The following is a 14,051-nucleotide window of genomic DNA, read 5'->3' on the forward strand; positions in this document are numbered from 1 at the left end:
AGAATCACCGCTTAACCCATTCAAACTTATGATTTAGCACCTTAGAAGCATCTAAGTTCGAGATCTTCCAATGAGGGTTGCTATGGCCGAATTTTCTTCTCATTTTCCTTCCAAAACCGAAACCATACCCAAGGTGAGCTTCATACCCCCTCTTTTTCGGTTTTTATAAGTTTTGTGGGGGAGAATACAAGCAAATGTGTAGATCTATGAGTAAATGTATGCCTTGTGTGATTTTTATGCTTATATGTATGATTTTATGTGATTGTGATGTTTATACTAGCCAAAAAGAACCTAAAAATCGAGATCTACAATATGAAGAATGAAATAAGTATAACTTATACCATTTCACACTAATCAAGTCTAGAAAAATAATCTAGTTGGCTAATATGAACATTTTTGGACTTAAAACCCATTTTTGGGCTCAAAATGCTAAAAATACAAAACTAAGGGGCCCAAAAAGATAAAATATAGATTCTGAAGGTTGAGATGAGTCTAAACAGTTTCTAATATGTATTTTCTAAATATCAACACTTTTGAAGGGTAAAAAATGTGAATTTTAAACATAATGGGCCAAAATGGGCTTTTCGGCCCAATAAAGCCCCAAATTGTGAAAATTTTGAATTGGAGGGGCTGAAACTGCACATTTCTGAAAATCAGGGGATTACTTGTGTACTAAAGCCATTTCAAGGGCCAAAAATGCTTTTCAACTTAAAAAGGGACCAAAGATGCAAAAATTTTCCATCTTGGGCCAAAATTATAAAAGTTGCGAAAATAGAGGTTTCAACCGAGAAAATTTCACTTTTGAAGGACTTAAGCTGTTTATTAAGTAAATTCGTGATAAAAATGTCTTTCCAATAAGTTTTGATACTAAAGTGTCAAGAAAAATAGTTTAAGGACTAAACTGGAAATTCTTTTATACACAAAGGGTTAAAAGTGTAAATTTTATCCAAGAAAGGGCTTAAAAAGATAAACTCTAATTCTTAAAACAACAAATCCCTTAAGATAAAAATACTAGTACTACGTTACCAAACGAATTGATTCGGTCTCGAATCAATAACGAATCAAAAATCAATAAACAATGATACTTCAATACACACGCGGAAATTTACGAGAAGTCAATACACCAACTTTGGGCTCGAAAGTTTCAAATCGTGCTTGTTGGGCCTAGCTAGCCCAATGACATGATCTTTAGGCCCGAAGGGAACGCGCTTACATGTTATTGGGCCTTATATGACCTAGTTCCGTGTAAAAGGACTTTCAATAGCTTTATTGTGCTGTTGGGCCCCAAGGGTCCTTTGGTACTGCTAGCAAAGTCAAGAAGTCAAATGCGAGTCGGGCCAAGGGCCTTTCGCATTCACGATAGCCTTAAACGACTTATGGAAATAACGGGGGCTTCGCACCCTCTTTTCTCCTCGGTTGTGGGGCTATGAGAAGTCAGGGTGGTTGGATTAAGTGAGTAGTACGGACGACGCCTACAGGATCGTTTGTATAGTTGTAACTAGTCATTTTCATTAATGCGTGATTATAACGACTCACAACCCGTAATTAATCCAATGTCACCTTGAATTATCAAGAACAACGTCGTATCGGAATAATACTAACTCAGCCACGTAATTTAATGTATTGGGAAAACATCGGGTTTTCCTGGGAAATTCAACGCTCTTAACTATGTGATATATACAAAGTTTAACAATTATTCACATTCACAATAATCAACAAGCATACTTACGGATCTTCACACTTTTTCTTATATACAACATTTCTTTTTAGAAAAGCTCGGATTTTCTGTGGTTTTCAAAAGTATACAAATCATTTCTTTTCAAACCTTACTTATGAACTCACCAACATTTCATATGTTGACGTTTTTCCAAAATACTTGTATTCTCAGGTAACAGGTAAATCGAAGGAAAAATGTACCCAGTGATGTCATGTTATTTGTTTAATTAGCATCGAACAATTTACATTTTGGAAATGTAATGTTTTGAAACAATGTACTAAATGTAAGCAATACCGGTTGTAATATTTCAATGCATGGTGATGAATGATGTTATGCTTCATGTATATTCATTGTGATGGTATTCAATTGAGTCACAATAGACCTCAGACGTTTCCGCCGTCTGGTTCGGGGGCGTGACAATGCAGCGGGATGTGTGACTTCCACCTCATTTCCTTTTCCTTGTTTGGTTGTGGGCTTAGGGAAGAATCACCCAATCGACAGTCTGTTCGATCAAGATTTCTATAACTCGTATGTACTGAGTGATCACATGAGGGTATTAACATCACTTCCAGTTTACAAAACAAACACGTTTTCGGCTTTCCAGTTTACAAAACAAACACGTTTTCGGCTAGTTTTATTTAATAATAAAGCTACACTTTAACAAATTACGTATGGGAAAATACTTGTACTTTTTAGCTTTGGAACATTTAAATCAACAACTCACTATTATGGAAAATATAAGATTTTCCAGGATAAACATCATTATTTTACAAGCAAACGGTTTACCATTCAACTAACGAACAATCATTGTTAATTCTATAATTCCTTAGTTTATACATCAAGGTTATGTATGAAGAATATCTGATAGGCAGTGGAATGTGTGGGTTCCGCCTCATTTCTTGTTCCTTGTTTGGTTGTGGGCTTAGGGCAAATCCACATAATTAATTGTCTGCTCGATCTTGGTTTATATATAGCCAGTATAAACTAAGTGTTCATAGAAGAAACTAGTGTTATCACATTCTTATTAAGAAAATATAGGATTTTCTTAAGGAACACTTTCATCGTATGAAAAAGGACGATCACGGGTAACTCTGTAAGTACCTAGTGTGTACACCAGGGTTATATACAATGAGGATCCAAAAAACATTGGGATGTACGATTTCCGCCTCATTTCATATTCCTTGTTTGGTTGTGGACTTGGGGCAAATTCATGCAATCGATTGTCTGTTCGATCTGGATTGTTTATAACTTGTATACGGTAAGTACCCATGGAAGGAACTAGTTCGAGTCATTTTACTTAACATTTATTACATCAGAAAATATAGGATTTTCTAGAGAAACACATCATGTTTTACAAAGAACAAAGAACCTGTTTTCCAAAACAAAACGCTTGTGAACTCACCAACTTTAATGTTGACACTCTTTCGAAAGCACTTGTATTCTTAGGACACTAGTAGACAGGTACACGCATAGGTTCCTAGAAGACGAAGCATAGTAGCTTCAAGTCTTTACTTTGCTATTTACTTTTGGGATTCAGTCTTATATGATTCAAATACAATGTAAACATTATACTATTAATACAATGGTTGTTGCTGCTTTGATTACTATTATACAACTGTTGTGATACTGTACATGATGTCCTCCACCCCCGAACGTTTCCGCCGTTCCGGTTTGGGGGTGTGAGAGTAATAATAACCTATAATATTATAGGTTAATATTTAATAGATGTGTTACCTACTGGTTAGATTGTCAGAAGGATAACTGTTAATATTCTAAATAATTGTCCAGGTGAGTTATCTCACTAGACTGTGTGTTATAATATATATATATATACACACACACACACACACACACATATATATATATATATATATATATATATATATATATATATATATATATAAATGTTAGGATATAAGAGCAAGTAGAGTAGAGCTGATAGTTCCCATTTGTCTGTACTAGAAGAGCCGAAGTATAGCCTTTATGTGATTAAATGTTATTATACTCGAATTATTTGTAAAGGATTGAATAGGGGTTGACGATGTAACAGAGACAGGTCGGTAGCCTGAAGACCCGAGCGTTGAAAAAGAAATGGCAGGTAATATGTACGTCTAAGATAAACATATTATTGGTATCTCAAATCTGTAATTCTAAGATAAACATATTATTGGTATATCGGCGAAAGGCTGTGAGCCAATTGATTGATCGGCAAATGGTCGTGAGCCATTGTTTGTATGCATGTATATGTGTTGTGGTATATGATAGTTTGGGGAACTCATTAAGCTTCGTGTTTACCCAATTGATTATAAATGTCTTTCAAGCACTTGATTGATTCATCAGAAAGGCAAGCCACGACTGTATGCACGCACATTCAAAAATGTTGGGTTGAAAATCGGGACATTACAAGTCGTCTTCAATATCGAAATCTATAGAACGTCGGAAGGCAGTAACTTTAGATCTTCAATCATCTTGGATTCTTTGTTATCTCAAATTTTCTAAGGATCATTTGTCATGAACTAACAGTAGGCTCATTATAAAACCCCATAAATTCATTCTAGAATGCGCAAGAATAAAATGAGAACGATTTATTCAAATGGTTAGGTGTCAAATATGGATTTAAGTGAACAAATAAATCTTTAAAAAGGCTCAACATGACTTTTTATCGAATTATAACTTAGATTTGATAATTTATGTATATAAACAAATCTCTTTTACTTGTATGGGATTACAAGTGTAAAACCTGTTGTATTTGACACTTTTATAATTTATTAATCTAAACACACTTTTGATTATAAGAATACACAAAGTCAGAATGATAAACAAATATCATTTACTTGTATGGGTTTACAAGGGTAGAACATGTTGCACTTTACACTTTCATAATCCATTAATCTAAACACACTTTTGATTTTAAAAACACATGGAGTCAGAACCATAAACAAATCTTTTTTACTTGTATAGGTTTACAAGGGTATAACATATTACACTCTACACTTTTATAATTCATTACTCTAAACACACTTTTGATTAAAAAAACACACTGAGTTAGAACCATAAACAAATCTCTTTTATTTGTATAGATTTACAAGGGTACTTGAAACGTCCCAAAAGTTAAGACTAAAAATTTCGATTTTTAAATTAATTAAACCATTATCCAAACAACATCATAGAAACCATGGTGAATCAAAGTGTATCAATAACATCCAGGTACATAAAAGTGATATAAAAATGCGAAACGACGTGGTGTGTGCTCTACAATCATCCCGAGCTCTTCCCATTCGAACCAGAAGCACCTGAAACAAAAACTGAAAACCGTAAGAACAAATATTATTGAGTTCCCCAAAATACCACATAACATACATATAAAACATATAATGGGCCCCGCCCATCATCAGGCTCCGCCCGACATTGAACCCCGCTCGGTAAACAGATCTGGCAGTCATCAGGCCACCCTGGCATCGGGACCCGCCCAGTATACATATAAACATATAAACATATAATCATATAAACACATGCAATAATTACAAAGATAATAGCATACAGGATAGTCATCGGGTCGGACCCAACATCGGGCCCCGCACGATAAACATATAAACAGATAACACATGCAAGAGTCACGCAAACATCTAGAATCCTCACATATCAACCCATGGGTCGGCATTGGTGCCTTCAACCCGCTAAACACAGTGAGGAAACTCACCTATAGCTGTTGAATCTCCCAAATAAATCTCGGCCTGCTGACCGAAAAATACCCACACTAACATTATCAAATAATATCCAATTACTAATCGGATCTCGACCCATATTCAAGCGTCTAAGCTACTTGTATGATATCCAGGACAAAAGACCATTTTACCCTTTTTCTTACTTGGCCTAAAACCAAGGCCCTACCCATTAGCTCTAAAAAGCCCAAATTCCTAAATGGAACCACTTGACCCGATAAGGCCCAACTTCCAACTTGGGCACAAAAATCATCATGGACCTAATCCCAAGGAATTTCATACTCTATCCATGGCCCAAAGTCAGAAGTCCAATTGCCCCTCAAGGCCCAAACTAAAAGTCCGCTTGCTGAGTACGCAAGGCATACTCAGCTCGTACGTTTAGCGTACTCCTTTCGGGGCTAGTATGCATAACGTACCAGCTGGGTACGCCCAACGTACTCCCCACACTACCAATCCACTCCATTAAGCACTTGATCGGTTGAGACCTCCAGCCAAACTCTCAGATATGATCATAAAGGGTGACTTAATATGTAAAGTTGGCAACTTTACACCCATGCATGACTTAATGGAACCCAACACTAAAAAATAAGCTTAAAAGGATCTTAACACTTGCATGGACCAATATCTTTCATAAAATTTACATTTTTATGGATAAAGGACCTCAAATGAGTAAATATCTAACATCCATAACTTCTAGAGTGGACCATAACTTCATATATGACTTAAAAGACCCAAAAATGCCTAAATAACACCATAAAATGGATATAGCACAAAGGACCATCAAGATGAGAGCTTTGTACCTCAAGTTGCTTGCAAATATGATAATGAATCTGGATCTACAAGCCCAATCTACTTCCAAGAAACCACCAAGAGTTCTTATTCTTCTTCTTCTTTCACTAAAACACCACCAAATCTCACTTTCAAGCTCAAAACTCACAAGAGGCACTTAGGGTTTCGTTTTTAGGGTATAGGGTGATGGAGGTTGATCAATAAAATGTCCAAAGGTGGTTTAAGACGTTTAAATATGGTGAAAACCCTAAAAATTAGGGCTTCCCCAACCTAGAACTCTAGATTTGATTGGCGCTTGTCGACACTGCTCTTCTACCAACTCTGAGCTGTGTGAAGTCTACTCCGAACCTCATTAATGAACTGGGCAATCTTGAGTACTAATTCGGTACTCCCCATGACTCATTGACCGAACTCACCCCAACATATCGAGGTCCTATATTCCTCCCATAGAGCATCTCAAAAGGAGTTCGACCAATGTTGGCGTGATAACTGTTGTTATACGAAAACTCTGCCAAAGGGAGATACATATCCTGACTCCCACCGAAATCCAAAACATATGCCCGAAGCATATCCTCTAAGGTTTGAATAGTCTGCTCACTCTGACTGTCAGTCTGCGGGTGGAAAGCCGTACTGAAATGAAGGCTAGTACCCAACTCATCGTGGAACCACTTCTAAAATCTAGAAGTAAATCGTTCATCCCTTTCCGAAACCACAGAAACGACACCCCATGTTGTGTCACGACTTCCCTGATGTATACCTCATCCAACTTCTTCGTAGAGATACTCTCCTGAATCGAAATAAAATATGTGCTCTTGGTCAATCGATCCACGATGACCCAAATTGAATCCACTCCGCGCGCAGTCCGAGGAAACTTCTTAATGAAATCCATGTTAATCTCCCCTAATTTTCAAACGGGGTTATCTAACGGCTACAACTTTTCGTGAGGCCGCTAATACTCGACCTTGAGTTTCCTGTAAGTCAATCACCTTTCCATGTACCAAGCTATATCCTGCTTCATACAGGGCCACCAATAATCAGGACGAATATCTATATACATCTTCATCGCCCCCAGGGTGAATGCAGAATCTCGATTTGTGTGCCTCTTCCATCAGAACCTGACTTACACCACCCCGATACGAAACCCGCACTCTTCGATGAAGAGTCAATAATACTCGGCTATCATAATCAAAGGAAGCCACCTGACCCACTATGCACTCACTCTTCTGGTGCTCTTCTTTCATATCCTCAACCTGAGCCTATCGAATCCGCTCTAAAAGTGGAGTAATCACGGTCATCCTCAAATAAATATCTATGATCGGAGCCGCGACCGCCTTGTGGCTAAGAGCATCGACCACCATATTGGCCTTCCCTGGATGGTAAAGGATCTCATAATCATAACACTTCACCACATCCAACCATCATCGTTGCTTCATGTTCATATTGGGTTGATCCATCGGATGCCTCAGGCTCCTGTGATCTGTGTAAATAGTATAGCGGACCCCATAGAGGTAATGTCACCAAATCTTGAAGGCGAAAACTACAACCCCCAGCTCTAAATCATGCGTTGGATAATTCGCCTCATAAGGCTTCGGTTGCATCAAAGCGTAAGCAATAACGTGACCCCCTACATCAGAACTGCACCGAAACTCAAGATGAAGCATCACAATAAACCACAAAATCTTCAACATCCCCAGGAATGGTCAACATGAGCACCGCACATAGTCTCTGTCTCAGTGTCTCAAAAGTTGCCTGCTGATCAACCCCCCAGTGAAAAGTGACCGTCTTCTTCATCAATCGAGTAAGGGGAACCACTATCTTGGAGAAATCATGAATGAACCTCTGATAGTAGCCTGCTAACCCAAGGAAATTGTAACGCCTGTTTTCTAGTATGAACCTATTCTTTTCCAATTATTTATATTTTCTTGGAGGACTAGGTGTGTAGGAAGCCTCAACACGGCGTGTCGAGTTGTTTTTGGCCGCGAAGTTTAATTAGTCAACTCGGCGAGTTGGCAGCTAGGAAGGAAACCCTAATTTTTAGGATGTTGCACCCTATTTAAAGGCCTTAAGTCCCTTTGTTGGCCTCCTTACCCGCCCCCTCTGTCCAGAAACCCTAAAATCGAGCATTATCTTCCATTGTTGAGTGTATGAGCTTGGGGATAGCCTTGAGTGTTCATTTTTGGTGAATATTGAAGGAGCTAGTGAATTAGTAGTTGCTTGGCTTGAAGAAGAAGTCTTGGATCCATAATCACTAGCTCATTTTCCAAGTTTTTGAGGTATAAAGTTCTCACATTGCTTAGTAGTTGCTTAGATCTCTTCTTGGGTTAGATTGTATGCTATTAGCCATGGTTGGGTGGATGATTGGGGATTAGGATGCCCCAAATAATTATTCTTCCAGATCTAAGATCTGTATGAGCTCTATTAGCAAAAAGGTTCCGACTTTATGGTCTTAAGGGCTTCATGCATTCATTAAGTCCTTATTTTGGCCTCTTTTGAGCACTTGAGCCTCTCCTAGTCATGCATGAGCGTAGTGTTGGAAACTTTACGTGGCCATTCAACTTTAAGTACCAGATCTATATTCTTGGGCTATGTCCTTGGTGGTTAAATGCTTAATGATTAAGCCCTCACCCTTCTAACCCTAGGGTTTAGGGTTTTGAACCCATTTTGGTGGTTCCTAGGGGTAAAGTTTCCATAAAGTTGGAAACTTTACCCCTCTAGATGCCATTTTAGTTGAGATCTGAGTTATGTAGCTCTTAGATTCGATAATGTTGGCTTAATGAATTAAGATGTTGGGTTTCTGGAGAACTCAGTGTGTTTATTGATAAACTCGGCGAGTTGGATCAGTTTCTTCCTGACCTTGTAGTTAATAGAGAAACATGGCGAGTTGAAGGACAACTCGACGTTTTGGGTCAAGTCGGGCTGTTGACTTTGACTTTTGACTTTAGTCTATGACCAAGTTTGAACTATAGGGGGCTTTGGGTCATTTTGAGTTGTATTTAAGGGCTTGTTTATTTTAGGGGTTGAGAAGAGCCGATATTCAGAGTCGAGACCTGTTCAGTTATCGTTTTGTATTCGAGGTGAGTTTCCTCATTGGGTTCAGCGGGTCTAAGGCACCAAGGCCGACCCTCATTTGGTTATGTTATTATACTTGTTATCTGTGTGATACTTATATGTTCTTGTATATGTATGTCTATTGGGAGGGGCCCGTTATATGAGTGTGGGCGGGACACGTATCTCATTCATATCCGAGTGTGGGCGGGGCCCGTATCTCATTATTATCTGAGTGTGGGCGGGGGTCATATCTCATTATTATCCGAGTGTGCGCAGGGCCCGTATCTCATTGGACGGGGCCTGTTATCCGTGTATGGGCGGGGCCCGTATCTCACTATTATCTGAGTGTGGGCAGGGCACGTATCTCATTATCGCATGATATATATGGTATGTGGTAATTTGGTGGAACTCACTAAGCTTTGTGCTTACATTTTTCAGTTTGTGTTTCAGGTATTTTCGGTTGTAAACAAAAGAGCTCATGATGACTGCATCGCACACACCATTGGGATTATGCGTATGATGTTTTACTCTGATTTTATGGCAGTTGATACGTTGGTTTTATATGAATGTTTGGATGATATTGGGAAAATACTATTTTATCTATTAATAAAAATGAAATTTTTTGGACCATATTTTTGGATGTTACAAGTTGGTATCAGAGCCTTGGTTTGAGGGATTCGGGCACACGCTCAGGTATGTCTGAACTCAAACTAAGGACTTGATGGAAAATTTCAAAAGAAAAACTTTTTTTTATAAAAAGGTTTTCTAAAAGAGAAAAAGGATGTGGTGCATGCAATCATCCAAGCTCAAGTAAGTTATCCTAAAATATCCATACATGTTTATGATATGTTTTGAATTGTGAATCTATGAATTTCATGCTAGATCATGGCAAAGGATCTAGGAGAGATGCCTTTGTATGCCTGCTTTTTGAACTTATAGATTTGCATGCTAGTGTTGATCGGTCAGTAATAGGATGGCCTGATTAGGTTATGCTCTATTCCGATTACTTGATGCTCGAATACTGCTTTCTTTGTGCTTTTAGGAGTTCTTGCTAATTTTAGCTAGTTAGTAAGCAAATATGCTAAGTTACATATCATGAAAACTAAATAATTTCAGAAGGTTCGGTTTAACTCTATTGCACAGCTCTTGTATGAGTCCAACCATTGTAGTGAGAGACCTCTCATTTGAAGAATTATCTAGTTTTTGTAATATGTAATTGTATTTGTGAGCTAGTTAAAGGAGGTTAGCCTGAGTTCCTTTTACTAATGATGACGGATAGTGGTGTGGAGGTTTCCCTAGGAAAAACCTAAGATGAGATTTAGTGCTGGGAGCCTTAGTTGTGAGGAAACTGTTGGTTATATAGCAATTTGGCTGAGTTAAGGCACTTCTTAAGGAAAGTATGGATAGATATGGAAGGTAGTATGGGCATGTACTATTGGAAGTAAAGGATCCATAATCGATTCAAGGAGGGCTGCAATGAAGCTAAGGAGCTTGTGTAGTTATGATTTCCCCGATATGCGCATTGATGCTTATTTTGATGGTTTTACCGTATGTTTTAAGTATAGTGGTATTGCAAGGTAGGCCAGTGGGCAGTTCCGGTGTTAAGGAGGGTTCAGGCTCAGGTTCTAGAGCTGGACAACTTGATGGCCTGATGAGGCATTTCATTTCGTCTGAGATTACGTGCAGTATCCTTGATCAGACTCCTGTGATCTTTTTCACGGTCAAGGAGGGTATTCTAGAGATTCTTGATGAAAGATTGAGCGCCTTTCATGTTGAAATTATGGCTTTGATCGGGACGCACTCTCTGATCTTCAGGTAGTTTCAGGCATGTGTAGCGCTAGACTATCATGGGGATAAGGACCCATTGCGAGCAGCAGGTGGTTGGCAGATGGTGCCAATGATTTTCGTACCATCCGTTGTCCCGAGGGGGACAAGGTCAGACTAGAATCTTGCCTCCTGAAGGATAGGGCACGTGATTGGTGGTAGGAGGTAGGGCATGTTATAGGAGATGATGCTGCTATTGATTTGATGACCTGAAGTGATTTCTCGACCAGGTTTCGAGTCGAGTTTGCACCGGTGATTGAGGTGCAGCAGCTGGCACGAGAGTTCCAGGATCTCCATCAGACTACTGAGACGGTGACTGAGATCACCTCTATGTTCAGGGAGAGGGTACTTATAGTTCCGCAGTATGTGGCAGACGAAGAGATGAAGAAAGCCCGGTACCATGAGATGCTGAGAAGCGATATTCGACAGTTTGTTAGCCAATCCAGTTGCAAGACGCTGGAAGATTTGAGAGCGAGGACTAGAGAGGGGGAGATTGATCTGGAGATGGAAAAGAAGAGGAAACCAGATTATGTGTCCAGTGTTGATAGTTATGGCAAGAGGCCCAAGGTGGTGGATTTGAGAGGGAAGGGCCAACAGGGCCTAGGTCGTTACAGCAAGTGCGGAAGGTCACACGAGGGGACATGCAGGGTGGGTGATTCTGGTTGCTTCAAGTACGGCCAGACCGGTCATGTCAGCAGGGATTGTATTGCTACCACCACCATCACCCCGATATCTAATCTGATTTACTTTTAGTGCAATAAAAGGGGCCACAAGAGGGCCCAATGTCCGAGTTTGGCTACAGCAGTACCGGTGTCAGCACCTACTCCTGCAACATTAAGGATTACTGACGACCGTCAAGGTCGAGCAGATGCGCTTACGGCGAAGAGCAGGGCTTTCCAACTGACAGTCGAGGAGGCGTGTGCAGCTCCTGATGTCGTGGCGGGTATGTATCTTCTCTTTTTCACTTTATTTATATTGATTTATTGCTTATGTTATGTGTTTTATTTTAGGATCGTTCCTTGTGAACAGTATCTCTGCTCTTGTATTGTTTGATTCGGGGGCTACCCAATCTTTTGTGTCGCTTGCGCTTAGCAAGAAATTTGTTGGAGCTCCGGGGGAGCTGGATTGTCCTCTAGACGTTGAGATTGATGACGATATATCTATTCGGGTTGTGAGGTTTCATAGAGATTGTACTCTTCAGTTATTCAACAAGCAGTATCTGGTGGATCTAGTTCCCATTCCTTTGTGTGGGAACAAGGTTATCGTGGGCACGGATTGGTTGAGCCCTAATGGGTTAGTGATCAATTGTGAGCAGTAGTTGGTTCTTGTTAGGACCCCTTGTGGGGGAGAGCTGGTGATTCAGGGTGAGAGACCGCAACATGGGCTGATTATGTGTTCTGTAGCGAGGGCTAGATGTTATCTTCATCAGGGTTCTTCGGGTTTTGTCGCCTATGTCGTGGATACCGGGGATAAGGGTAAGGCGACAGTGGATGTTGTGCTGGTCGTGCGGGATTATCCAGATGTGTTCCAGAGGATTTAGAGCTGGGGGTTGTTGTTTTGGAACTCAATATTTGGCAACATTACCTCTATGGGGCTCGTTGTATTATTTACACGGACCACAAGAGCCTGATACATTTGATGGATCAGCCGAACCTGAACATGAGGCGGCGGCGTTGGTTGGATGTGGTGGAGGATTGTGATTGTGATATCCTATACCACTCGAGGAAGGCAAATGTGGTGGCCGATGCTCTCAGCCATAAGGCGGTCGAGGCTCTGATCCAAGATCTATGCTTGAGGATGACAATGATTACTCCATTGTTGGAACTGATTCAGGAGGCACAGGTTAAGGCTGTGAAGGAAGAGCGCCAGAAGTGTGAGCGGGTTGTGGTTTATGTGGCTTTCTTCGATTATGATAGCCGCGGACTGTTGACTCTACATCGGAGGGTTTGGATTCTGTATTGGGGCAGGGTTCGCCAAGTTCTAATGGAGGAGGCTCACAAGTCGAGATTCTCCAATCAACCAAGGGTGACAACAAAGTATAGGGATCTCCAACCTAATTATTGGTAGCCTTACATGAAGCGAGATATAGCATGGTTTGTGGAGCGGTGCTTGACTTGCAAGAAAGTCAAGGCAGAGCATCAGCAACCTCACGGCAAGATGCAGCCGTTGGAGATTCCCGTATGAAAATAGGAAGACATCACGATGGATTTTATCACGAAGCTTCCAAGGACTGCGTGCGGAGTGGATCCTATTTGGTTCATCGTGGATCAATTGACCAAGAGTGTGCACTTCATCCTGATCTAGGAGATTATCTATGAAGAGACGATTGCTGAGATTTATGTTCATGAGGTGGTGGCACGTCATCGGGTGCTGGTATTGGTGGTTTCAGACCGGGATGTTTGTTTTACTTCTAGATTTTGGAAGCGGTTTCATGACAAGATGGGCACTCGTCTCCGTTTGAGTACAAATTTTCATCCGCAAACCGATAGGCAGAGTAAGCGGACGATTTAGACTCTTGAGGATATGTTGCGTGTGTGCGTATTGGATTTTGGTTGGAGTTGGGATACGTATCTTTCGATAGTAGAATTTTCATATAACAACACTTATCACACTAGCATTGATCGACCTCCTTTCTAGATGCACTATGGGAGGAAATGCAGGACCCCGGTTGGTTGGGGCGAGGTCGGTCAGTGAGTCATGGGGAGTATTGATGTGGTACTCAAGACTACTAAGCTGATTTAGCAGGTTCAGAGCAGACTCCAAACAGCTTATAATCACAGAAGAGCTTTTCCGACAAGCTTCGGTCAAACTTGGAGTTCCATTTGGGAGATATGCTTCTCCTGAAGGTGTCACCTAGGAAAGGTGTCATCCAGTTCAGGAAGCGGGGCAAGTTGGGCCCCAGGTATATCGGTCCCTTCATGGTTATGGCTTGGGTGGGTTAGATTGCGTAT

Source organism: Lactuca sativa, chromosome 5, assembly GCF_002870075.4.
Source record: "Lactuca sativa cultivar Salinas chromosome 5, Lsat_Salinas_v11, whole genome shotgun sequence".
In the NCBI taxonomy this organism is placed as follows: domain Eukaryota; kingdom Viridiplantae; phylum Streptophyta; class Magnoliopsida; order Asterales; family Asteraceae; genus Lactuca; species Lactuca sativa.